Raw genomic sequence first — 12,266 nt, 5'->3', positions numbered from 1 at the left:
TTATATACTTGGTCTATCTTCTATTTTCTCTTATCTTAAAACTAAAGGTCTATTAGCACAGGTGCCGCCCTTAGAGTTCCCGGTGCATCAGCATCAGCCTGGGGGTCACGTCCTCATCAAGAACTGGAAAGAAGAGAAGCTCGAGCCAGGCTGGGAAGTTCCTTACTTAGTGCTCCTAACTACTGAAACCGCAGTCCGCACAGCAGAGAGAGGATGACTCACCACACCAGTCAAGAAAGCACCGCCTGGGACTATGGTCATGGGCCATAGTCCCAGGGGAAAACCCTACCAAACTAAAGCTAAGAAAAACTTAACTTTCTTTCATTTATTCTATTACTCTTTCTTCTTTCCTCGCTCTATTGCTGACCATCTAGTTATTAACATAACCAAGTCCATTTTGCCTCAAACTATTGCATTTGATGCTTGCCTTATTATACCCTGTGGGGACTTGTTAAGTCAAAGACAGCCCTCTACTTTAGAAAAGTACCTCTGTGCCTCCTGGCTCTTCTCAGACTGGGCATTAGTGAATTGGGACCATTTAATCCGGGGAGATTTCGATAAAGACCCCAGTGGCAACCAGGAGTCTTGCCGCCTCGACGTAGAGCTTTTGTGCTGTAGTTGGTCCAAAGTTCTGTGGACCACAAAAGAGCAAGGATGGACTGCCCCAACCAGTTTTTGTAGTTTCCTAAAACCATACATTCATTTTACTAAAGGGACAGCGCCCCCAACTGTCAGCTAAACCAGTGCAATCCTATACAGGTTATTATCTCAAGCCCCCAAAGTTCTTCCCCTTTTCTAAATCGGTTCCCTTCGTTTCCATTCTTTTTTCATGCTAAGAGGGGGTCTCCCTCTTTTTCCCCCGGGAGGGAGGCGGTGGGGCATCGCGGCACCGCAAGCTCCCCCGCCCGGGTTCACACCATTCTCCTGCCTCAGCCTCTCCGAGTAGCTGGGACTACAGGCGCCCGCCACAACGCCCGGCTAATTTTTTGTATTTTTAGTAGAGACGGGGTTTCACCGTGGTCTCGATCTCCTGACCTCGTGATTCGCCTGCCTCGGCCTCCCAAAGTGCTGGGATTACAAGCTTGAGCCACCGCGCCCGGCCTAAATCGGTTCCCTTCTATAAGCCCGTTTTATGGTATGGAAGCTGAGGTTTCAGGGACAGACCCTATTGGATTGTTTGAAATGCATTTCTTTGATCCCCCACTGCCTGCACCTTCCTCTAAGCCTTTTTCCAAAACCTCACAGCGGAACCATTGTTCTTCTATCTAACAACAAGGCCAAGATAGTGATGGTAGAAGTTAAAGACGTAAAACAAGCTTTGGCAATTGAGACAGGATACCAACACATAAATGCCTGGTTGTAATGGATCAAATATTCCGTCCACACGTTAAACAAAAGCAACTGTTATGCTTGTGCGCACGGCAGGCCAGAAGCCCAGATTGTTCCCTTTCCACTAGGGTGGTCCTCCAGTCGACCGGGCATGGGTTGCATGGTAGCTCTTTTCCAGGATTCTACAGCCTGGGGTAACAAGTCGTGCCAAGCTCTCTCTCTGCTATATCCCGAAGTCTGATACCCTGCGGGACAGCCCCTGAGGGCCATCCAGCTTCCGTTTCCCAACACTAAGTTCACTTCATGTCTCTCACGACAGGAAGGAAACTTAGTGTTCCTTGGAGACCTGAAGGGATGCAGTGAGCTTAAGAATTTTCTTTCTTTCTCTCTTTCTTTTTTTTTTTTTTGAGAGCTGCTTGATTTATTCTGATTATTTAATACACAATGACGCAACTGTGATCCCAGAGTGTGCAAAGTTAAAGCCTTCAACTGCAGCTGAGGAGAGGGCAGGAACGGTACACCCGGGCACGGTGCTGAGTCAGGAATGACAGGCAGGTGGCCATGACCAGGGCAGCCTCCTCCCCAGGAGCAGGGAAGTGGCCTGAGAAGCAAGACCCAAGGGTAGTCCAGGGCTGGGGAAGGGGTCAGAGACCTCCCCTTGGCCTAGGTCAGGAGCTCAGAAGTGCCACATGGCTGAGGGGGCAGCGGCCCGGGAAGGGCCAGAGGCAGGGCCAGGAGAGCTGGGGGCAGGGAGGTGCCCTACAGGAGAAGCCAGGAGGGGCCACCAGCCCCTAGGGCTGGGGCCAGGCTGGAGCAGGCTGCAGCAAGAAAGGCCTGAGTGCCCTGGCTCCCCAGCGAGGGGCCACGGACCCCTCTGGACCCCTCCTCTCTCCCTGGAAAGGAGCTGGGGAATCCATACTGCAAATCTGTGGACCACTCAGTTATGGAGGGTGGCTGTGCCCAAAGGTGGACACTGGACTGCGCCCCCTCCACCACCTCGGCCTCCACCCCTGTCCTCAGTTTAGCCGCTTCTTATAAGAGAGCAGGCCTTGGACGCCACCACTGATCTGGGCCAACATGGTCCACTTCTCAAACTTTGAGCTCTCCTGAGTACAAAATGGACCAAAGGACAGACAGGCTGCGGGCCCCGGTATCCTGACAGCCGTGCTGGATGCCTGCTATGAGGTAGGGCACAAACTTCTGAACGGACCCTTTGTCCTGGATGGAGCTGGAGACACCCTGCGCAATCTTCACCTTATACCCCTCGATGAAGTATTGTTTCTGGCTGCTGCTGCTCTTTTCCAGGGCATCCAGTGAGCCCATGCCCTGGTACTTCTTGAGCCACACCCCGTCTGAGAAGAAGTACTCACTGGGGACCTCTGTGGTGGCGACCAGCAGGGAGCCCATCATCACTGTGGAGGCTCCAAGGGCCAGGGCCTTGACCACGTGCCCCATAGTCTGGATGCCGCCATCGGCTATGATAGGCACACCAAAGCGCCGGGCATACTCGGCCACTTTGTACACAGCAGTGCCCTGGGGCCGACCATACGCCATCACTTCCTGGGTGATGCAGATGGAGCTGCAGCCCATGCCCACATGCAGCCCTTCCACACAAGGGTCAGTCAGGTTCTTGGCCTGGGCTGCTGTCACCTTGTTGCCCCCAATCACCTGGAGGTGGGGGTACTTCTGTTTGATGTAATGCACCATGGCGATCTGACACGATGAGTTCCCTTGGGACAAGTCCAAGACTATGATGTTGACACCCACCTGGGTGAGCAGGTCCACGCCGTATTTGTCATCCTCACACATGCCCACAGCTGCCCTGCACAGCAGCTGCCTGTGGGAATCCTTGGAGGCCAGAGGGTAGTCTCAGTTCTTCTTCATGTTGGTGTGGGCGATGATGGCCACCAGCTCATTGCAATCACTGATGATAGGCAGTTTCCCTTTCTTGCTACGGCTGCAGGATCTCATTTGCCTCTTTCAACATCACACCCGCTGGAGCCACCACCAGCTCAATCCTTGGTGTCATCACCTCACTGAGGAGGGTGATGTGGTCCTTCTCAGCAAGAAAGTTGACATCTCGGGAGGTGACAATGTCCGCCAGCTTGCTGCCCATGGTGCCTCTCTCAGTGATGGGGATGCCAGAGAAGCCATGCTGCATCTTGGCCTCCAGCACATCACCCACAGTGTGCGAGGGGCTCATTACCACGGGGTCCATGATGAAGCTCTGTTAAACTTCTTGACCTTCCACACCTCCTTGGCCTGGAACTCTGGGGTGCAGTTGTGGTGAATGAAACCAATACCTCCCATCAGAGCCATCGCGATGCCCATGTCAGCTTCTGTCACAGTGTCCATGGGGGAGGAGATCAGTGGCGTCTTCAGCGTGATCTTCCAGTTTAGGGCTGAGGTCAGGTCCACCTCATCAGCTATGAAGTCTATGAATCCTGGGAGAATCAGGAAGTTGTTGTAGGTGAGGCCGTCGCGAGCTGCTGCACCAGCGAACAGCTGCTGCGCCATGAGCCCATCCTCGGGCATGTAGCCAGTGCCGCCTCTGATCAGGTAGTCCTCCATGCTGCCGTGAGACCCCGCGACCCGACATAAACACCTGCGTGGCTGCCAGCCGCTGCTGCTGCCGCTGCTGCTGATGCCATGCCGTGGCCATGCTGTCACCGCAGGCTGGGCAGCCTCGAGCTTAAGAATTTTCAAGAGCTTACCAATCAGTCAGCCCTTGTTCATCCCCAAGCGGATGTGTGGTATTGTGGTGGAGCTTTACTGGACACTGCCAAATAACTGGAGTGGCACTTGTGCTTTAGTCCAATTGACTATCCCTTTCACCCTGGCATTTCATCAACCAGAGGAAGGAAAAATAAGACATCATAAAGTGAGAGAAGCCCCTTATGGGTCTTTCGACTCCACATCTATTTAGACGCAATTGGAGTCCCACGGGGAATACCAGATCAATTTAAAGCCCGAAATGAAATAACTGCAGGATTTGAGTCAATATTTTGGTGGGTGACAATTAATAAAAATGTAGATTGGATAAACTACATCTATTACAACAAACAGCGATTTATTAAGTACACTAGAGATGCTGTAAAAGGAATAGCTAAGCAGTTAGAGGCTACTAGCCAGATGGCTTGGGAAAATAGGATAGGCTTAGACATATTAGCAGGAAGAGGAGGAGTTTGCGTCATGATTAAAACTCAATGTTGCCCCTTCAACACCGCCCCTGATGGAAGTATAACAAAGGCATTGCAAGGACTGATTGCTCTATCCAATGAGTTAGCCAGCAGCTCGTGGGTAAATGATCCCTTTACAGGATGGCTAGAAAAGTGGTTCGGTAAATGGAAAGGAGTAATAATAGCCTCGATTCTTACCTCCCTCATAGCCATAATAGGTGTACTTAATCTTGTCGGGTGCTGTGTCATATCATGCATCCGTGGGTTGGTGCCGAGGCTCATAGAAATGGTACTTGCTAAGACCTCCCTTAACTATTCTCCACCTTAACCAGAGAAGCTCCTTCTTTTGGAAAATCAAGCAGAACAATTAAGCCAAGACATGTTAAAGGAGTTTGAAGAAAAAGCTGAAAGGAAAAATGCAAGAAGAGGAAGTTGTTAAATATGAGTTATAAATTTATCTTCTTCTTTTTCTTTTTTTTTTTTTTTTGAGACAGAGTCTCACTCTGTCACCCAGGCTGGAGTGTAGTGGCGCAATCTCGGCTCACTGCAACCTCCACCTCCCGGGTTCTCGCCATTCTCCTGCCTCAGCCTCCCGAGTAGCTGAGACTACAGGCGCCCGCCACCACACCCGGCTAATTTTTTGTATTTTTAGTAGCGATGAGGTTTCACCGTGTTAGCCAGGATGGTCTCGATCTCCTGACCTCGTGATCCGCCCGCCTCGGCCTCCCAAAGTGCTGGGATTACAGGTGTGAACCACCACGCCCAGCTATAAATTTCTCTTCAAAGAATTAATATGTCATATGTTCAATTCTTTGCCTTCTACTTTTAAACTTAACTTCCACGTAAAGCAACCTTTTCCGATTACCTACTCCACCGTGACTCATTCTCTACCTTGACTCATTCTGATTTCCTACTCCACCCTGACTCATTCCTATTACCTGCTCTGTCATAACCATTTTTCCCGCCAAACCACTCTCCCCATCACTCTCTTTAAATTAGCCAATCGGAATTCGTTTAGCCTGTGTGGTCTAACAACAGCCAATAGCGGAATGATACAGCAGCAAGGGCCACATGTGTCAGGGATAACAACCCCTTCCCCTCCCTTGTCCAAGTGTGTGCTCACCATTGCTCCATCTATAAGGGCGCACCCTTCTATAGAAGTAACTTGCCTTGCTGAGAATTAAAAAGAAAATTTTATATTCGAGTGCTATTTCTTTTGCAGCAACAAAACTTCATTTATAACAAAGTGTTGGTTTTGTTTGTTTGTTTGTTTTGTTTTTTGAGATGGAGTCTCGCTCTGTCACCCAGGCTAGACTGCAGTGGCATGATCTCAGCTCACTGCAACCTCTGCTTCCCGGGTTCAAGCAATTCTATGCCTCAGGCTCCCAAGTAGATGGGATTACAGGTGCCCACCACCATATCTGGCTCATTTTTGTATTTTTAGTAGAGACAGAGTTTCACCATCTTGGTAAGGCTGGTCTTGAACTCCTGACCTCCACCTGCCTCGGCCTCCCATAGTGCTGGATTTACAGGTGTAAGCCACTGTGCCCGGCCAAGTGTTGGTCTTTCTGGTTACCAGATTCCACCTTGCAAGAGTCACATCCTTACCACAAATCTTCTATGGTTAAAAGGTGCTTATTATGAATAACAAAAGGCACTGCCCTTCCCCATTCCCCATCCCTGAGGAAATTCCAAGAGTTTTAGAAGTTCTTGTGTCTGCAAGCAGGGTCAAAGACCAAATATTGGAACAAAAGGTACTCCTAGCACCCTTATCACTCAGGAAATTACAAGAACTTTAGGGGTTCTGTGTCAGAAACTGGGACAAAGATCAAATATATATTTATTTTATCACAAGCCCCGATCCGATAGAATTGGTATCCTCACAAGAACAGAAAGAGAGCTATGGTCTGTCTTCCACAGGCACACACTAAATAAATAAATAAATAAATAATAAGGCCATGTAACAGCCTAGGGAGAAGACAGCTGTCTGCAAGCCAGGAAGTGTCTTCCCCAGGAATGGAATTGGCTAGAACCTGGGACTTCCCAGCCTTCAGAACAGAGAAATTTCTGTTGTTTAAGTCACCCAGTCTATGGTACTTTGTTATAGCACCTCAAGTAGATAAAGGCGCCCAGTAATACATATGGACATCTATAGATTTATAAAATCTATTTGAATGCTTATTATTCTATAACATAATTGGTTGGAGAGGAGCTGTATTAAGAGACATTCGGCTGGTGCGGTGGCTCATGCCTCCAATCCCAGCACTTTGGGAGGCCAAGGCAAGTGGATCACCTGAGGTCAGGAGTTCGAGACCAGCCTGGCCAACATGGCGAAAACTTTTCTCTACTAAAACTACAAAAATTAGCCAGGTGTGGTGGCATACACCTGTAGTCCAGGCTACACGGGAGGCTGAGTCATGAGAATCACTTGAACTCAGGAGCTGGAGGTTGCAATGAGCTGAGATTGCGCCACTGCACTCCAACATGGGCCCCAGAGTAAGACCCTCTCTCAAAAAAAAAAAAAAAAAAAAAGAAGAAGAGACATTTAAGCCTCTATTAGTTTAGTAATGAGTTAGGCTGATATGACAATTTCAGTGGCTCAAATAATATCAAGTTTATTTCTCTGTCATATAACATAGACCTGGGTGGGGCCACAGCTCCACTTCTCCATCATTCAAGGCAACCGGAACACCTCGCATACCCAGAGATTATACAAGTATTCATCTTTAAGATTTTCTAATGTATATATTTTAATAGGTAACACATTCTTATAGTTTAAAGATTAAAATACAACAAGAAAGTGAGACAGTGAAAAATCTTGCTACTTCCCGTAGTCCCATCTATCTCATTAACTTCCTGACCCTCTTTCTCTCCTGGAAAGTCTACTGTAAACTCATTAAAGAATGGGAGGAAAATACAGATAACATATCAGTATTATTTTAAAAATAGTTTTGACCTCACAGACCCCCTGAAATGGCATCAGGGACCATTAGAGTTTCTCACACCACATTTTGAGAACCACTGCCCCAGCCCAAGACTAGCAGGTAGAAAACTTTTCCAAAAAGCTAGTTGAGAGCCAGGCAGGGTGACAGGCACCTGTTTGTTGATGTGGGAGGATCCCTTGAGCCCAGTAGTCCTTGACCAGTCTAGGCAACATAGCAAAACCTGCATCTTTAAGAAAAAACATTTTTTAACCTGCAATGCTAAGACTTCTAGAAAATAAAAAGAAAAAAAGGAAAAACATTTTTTAATTAAAAAAAAGCCAATTGAACTGATTGATTTATTAAATAACCACATATTTGTTTAGAGATTTACAATTTCTATAATACTTTCCGTGTGACTGTTTCACAGTATTATTTATTTTTAAATTTAACCGCAGCCGGGCACGGTGGCTCACGCTTGTAATCCCAGCACTTTGGGAGGCCGAGGCGGGCAGATCACGAGGTCAGGAGATCGAGACCACGGTGAAATCCCGTCTCTACCAAAAATACAAAAAATTAGCCGGGCGTGGTGGCGGGCGCCTGTAGTCCCAGCTACTCGGAGAGGCTGAGGCAGGAGAATGGCGTGAACCCAGGAGGCGGAGCTTGCAGTGAGCCGAGATCGCACCACTGCACTCCAGCCTGGGTGACAGAGCAAGACTCCGTCTCAAAAAAAAAAAAAAAAATAAATAAATAAATAAATAAATAAATTTAACTGCTATGGAAGCTTGGAATAAAGAATAGTGGCTCCCAGCCAGGTGCAGTGGCTCACGCCTGTAATCCCAACACTTTGGGAGGCTGAGATGGGTGCATCTCCTGAAATCAGGTGTCTGAGACCAGCCTGGCTAACACAGTGAAATCCCGTTTCTACTAAAAATATAAAAAATTAGCCAGGCATGGTAGCACGTGCCTGTAATCCCAGCTACTGGAGAGTCTGAGGCAGGAGAATCGCTTGAACCAGGGAGGCGGAGGCTGCAGTGAGCCGAGATCATGCTATTGTACTCCAGCCTGGGCAACAAGAGCAAAACTCTGTCTAAAATAAAATTTAATAATAATAATAATAATAATAATAATGGCTCCCACAGCTCTACCTAGCTCTTACTCTCCTCCTCATGGTAACCATGGTAACAGTTGTTGTACATACTTCCAGGGTATTTTTCTCTGCATATGTATTCATATACACATGTGCACTTGGGGCCTGGGGTTTGTCTTCCCCAAGCCAACACACACACACACACACACAAACCCACACACACACATAGAATTGTGCTATATATATTTTTTCTGTGACTTACCCTTTTTACTTTACAGTCTGAAGATCTCTTCATATTTTTACACATAAATATACCTTATTCTTTTGCACAGTCACGTAATATAGTAACAACTCTGTGGCATGAACATTTTATTATTTCTGAAGGTGGGGAAGGGAAGGAAAACCAAATTCGTTCTTACTTTCATATAGATGACCAGTGGCACCAACCACATTCATTAAATGGCTCATCTGTTTCTCTCTAATTTGAAATGCCACCTGTAGCTTATATCAGATTTCCATATATGCATGTGTCTCCCTTTTATTTATTGATTTGTCTGTTCTTAAATACACTTCTAATTTATGCATCTTTATTATATAGTATTTCAGTCTAACAGGCTACATCTACTCTGTTGTATTTCTCTTTTCAGATTATTTAGACTAGTCTTGAATGTTTACTATTCCAAATACACTTTGCAATTAGTTTATCAAGTTCTATTAAAAAAACCTAATTGTGATTTTTAAAAATGAAATTATATATTTTTGAATAGAAATACATGGACTTAATGCAAAATTCCAAGTGTATACAGCATACCATTGTTAGATATGAGTTCTAAATTTCTCTTTAAAGAATCAGTGTCAGTATGTTCAATTCTTTGCCTTCTACTTTTAAACTAACTTCCTTGTAAAGCAACCTTTCCGATCACCTCCTCCACCCTGACTCATTGCAATTACCTGCTTCACCCTGACTCATTCCGATTACCTGCTTATCCTCCACCCCAACTCATTTCTATTTCCTGCTCTGCCATAACCATTTTTCCTGCCAAACCACTCACCCTGTCACCCTCTTCATTTTTATTTATTTATTTTTTTGAGACGGAGTCTCGCTCTGTCGCCCAGGCTGGAGTGCAGTGGCGCAATCTCGGCTCACTGCAAGCTCCGCCTCCCGGGTTCACGCCATTCTCCTGCCTCAGCCTCTCCGAGTAGCTGGGACTACAGGCGCCCGCCACCGCGCCCGGCTAATTTTTTTGTATTTTTAGTAGAGACGGGGTTTCACCGTGGTCTCGATCTCCTGACCTCATGATCCACCCGCCTCGGCCTCCCAAAGTGCTGGGATTACAAGCGTGAGCCACCGCGCCCGGCCTCACCCTCTTTAAATTAGCCAATCGGAATTAGTTTAGCCTGTGCAGTCTAACCCTAGCCAATAGGGGAACAACACAGCAGCAGGGGCCATGTGCGTCAGGAATAAGACCCCCTTCCCCTCCCTTGTCCAGGTGTGCGCTCACCATTGCTCCATCTGTGAGGGCACAGCCTTCTATAGAAGTACATTGCCTTGCTGAGCAGAAAAATTTTATATTTGAGTGCTATTTCTTTTGCGGCACAGAAACTTTATTTATAACACCTGTTCACTGAATATGTGCATACTATTGAGAAAGCAGTCATGGCAGGTGGCATGCAGATGCTAATGGTTGTTAAAAAATTAATTCATGATCTTTATGTCACTAGTCTGGGTCATTACCATTAATTCTACCTGTGAGGACCTATAGAATTAGGTTGTAACTGTATTTTGACTCATTCTTATTTTTATTATAGTTAATTGTATACACAGTTGTATCTGTCTCCCCAACACAAGTATGCCCTTCCCAGAGACAGCATTTGTGTTGCTTTCTCTTTGTATTCTAGTGCCAAGGATGTAGACCAGAGCCTTGGGATGGTATTAAGGAGAGAAAAAGAGTTGGTTTTGATGTGTGAGAGGGTGAACTATATTAAGACTGGGCTCCGCCAAGAGTAGACACTGAAAATAGAAAACAATTGTCATTTAAAATATGCAAACAAGTCTCGGCCTCCTAGAGGGAAAGCCTTGATTTACATGGAGGTCAACCATCTCTGAGTTCTAAGAAAACCATTCTCATTTTGCTTTAGTTGTGCAAATGTGAATGAAGACACTTTCTAAAGTGAAGGTGTGGTCTAAGGGCTAAAGTGCTCTTCAGGGTTGTATAACTTTTGTCTTAATGCAGACAGAATTGTGTATCTAAATATTCTTCCCTTGAGACTCTCATATAGAGAAACGCTTGTTTCCTAGACTCAGACTCCCCCATGCAATTGCTTCTGCTTACTCTTGGGCGTTGCCCACAGTTAAATCCTTTATTGTGTTGGTTACTCACAGAAAATCAGTGACACCGAACATTGCTGAAATGATGTTCAGGCCTGGTCATCCCTTCATGCTGGAGGAAAAACTGCCAGAAAAGCACTACACTTGTCACCGGTGGCAGGTGTCCAGGTTCTTGGTGTCTTGAACAAAGAATTGGACAAAACACACAAACGAAGCAAGGAAGGAATGAAGGGATTTGATGAATATGAAAGCACACTCCACAGTGTGGGAGTGGGCCAAGCATAGGGGCTCGAGGGTCTTGTTACAGAATTTTTGGAGTTTAAATACCCTGTACTTGGGGTATGCCTTATGTAAATGAAGAGAATGACAAAGTTATTTACTCAGCCTACACCCTATGGAGAGGATATTTCCTGTCATAGCTGAAGTGGGAATTGGCCTTATATTTCCTGCCTCCAGGCGCTATTTTCCTGCCTCACACTGATCGTCCTACATGACATACACTGGATTGTTGACAGCACATTATTTAATTCAAGACTGACTATCCCATACTTTGATAACAACAACAACAAAAAGATTAGAGTCAAGTGAACTTGGTAATAATTTCTTCTTTCTTTAGATTGAAACTAGAGGAAGCTCTTTTTGGGGATATGATCAATTTCCCACAATATATAACCAATTCAGAATCAATCCATCCTTCCCTTCCTCCCTCCTTCTCTCCCTCCTTCCCTTCTTCTCTCCCTCCTTCCCTTCTTCCCTTCCTCCCTCCCTCCCTTCCTCCCTTCCTTCCTTCCTTTCTTTTTTTGAAATAGTGTCTCACTCTGTTGCCCAGGCTGGGGTGCAATGGTTGAATAACGACTCACTGTAGCCTTGCGTTCCCCTGCCCCAGGCGATCCTTCCACCTGAGTAGCTGGGACCACAGGCATGTGCCACCATGCCCAGCAAATTTTTGGTGTTTTTTTTGTTGTTGTTGTTTTTTGTAGAGATGGGGTTTCACCATGTTGCCCAGGCTGTTCTCCAACTTTTGGGATCAGGCAATCCTTTTACCTTGGCCTCCCAAAATGCTGGGATTACACGCTCATTGTGAGCCACTGTGCCGGTCCCAGAATTTTTCTTTCTCTTCTTGTAATTTTCAAAAACTATCACACACAATACAGTGAGCTCTCCTTAAAAACATTCAATATGCTCTATTCTTGTTCCCTTTTCATTTTCTTTATCTCATTCCTCTTAGTTTAATGGTTAGTTTTCTTCCCTCTGGACCTGTTTTTTTTTTTTTTCCCCCGCCAGTACTTCTACCTTTTGGACATTCATAGCTATTTTGCATTTGAACTGCTTTTTAAATAAAACTATAACACAAAAAAAACTTTGGGACAAATGAAGGCTAAACACAAGAAGACCTTAAAACAACTTGAAGAATCTCT

The 12,266-nt window shown here is 46.0% G+C and overlaps 1 pseudogene; it reads right to left on the bottom strand.

The window, feature by feature from the left end:
- Positions 1 to 2,345: 2,345 nt before the first annotated feature.
- On the bottom strand, positions 2,346 to 3,900 carry LOC116812035 (inosine-5'-monophosphate dehydrogenase 1-like; annotated as a pseudogene).
- Between the last annotated feature and the right edge of the window lie 8,366 nt (positions 3,901 to 12,266).

The sequence above is a fragment of the Hylobates moloch genome, unplaced genomic scaffold (assembly GCF_009828535.3).
Source record: "Hylobates moloch isolate HMO894 unplaced genomic scaffold, HMol_V3 SCAFFOLD_1, whole genome shotgun sequence".
Taxonomy (NCBI): Eukaryota; Metazoa; Chordata; class Mammalia; order Primates; family Hylobatidae; genus Hylobates; species Hylobates moloch.
This window is presented reverse-complemented; position numbering and strand designations above follow the sequence as displayed.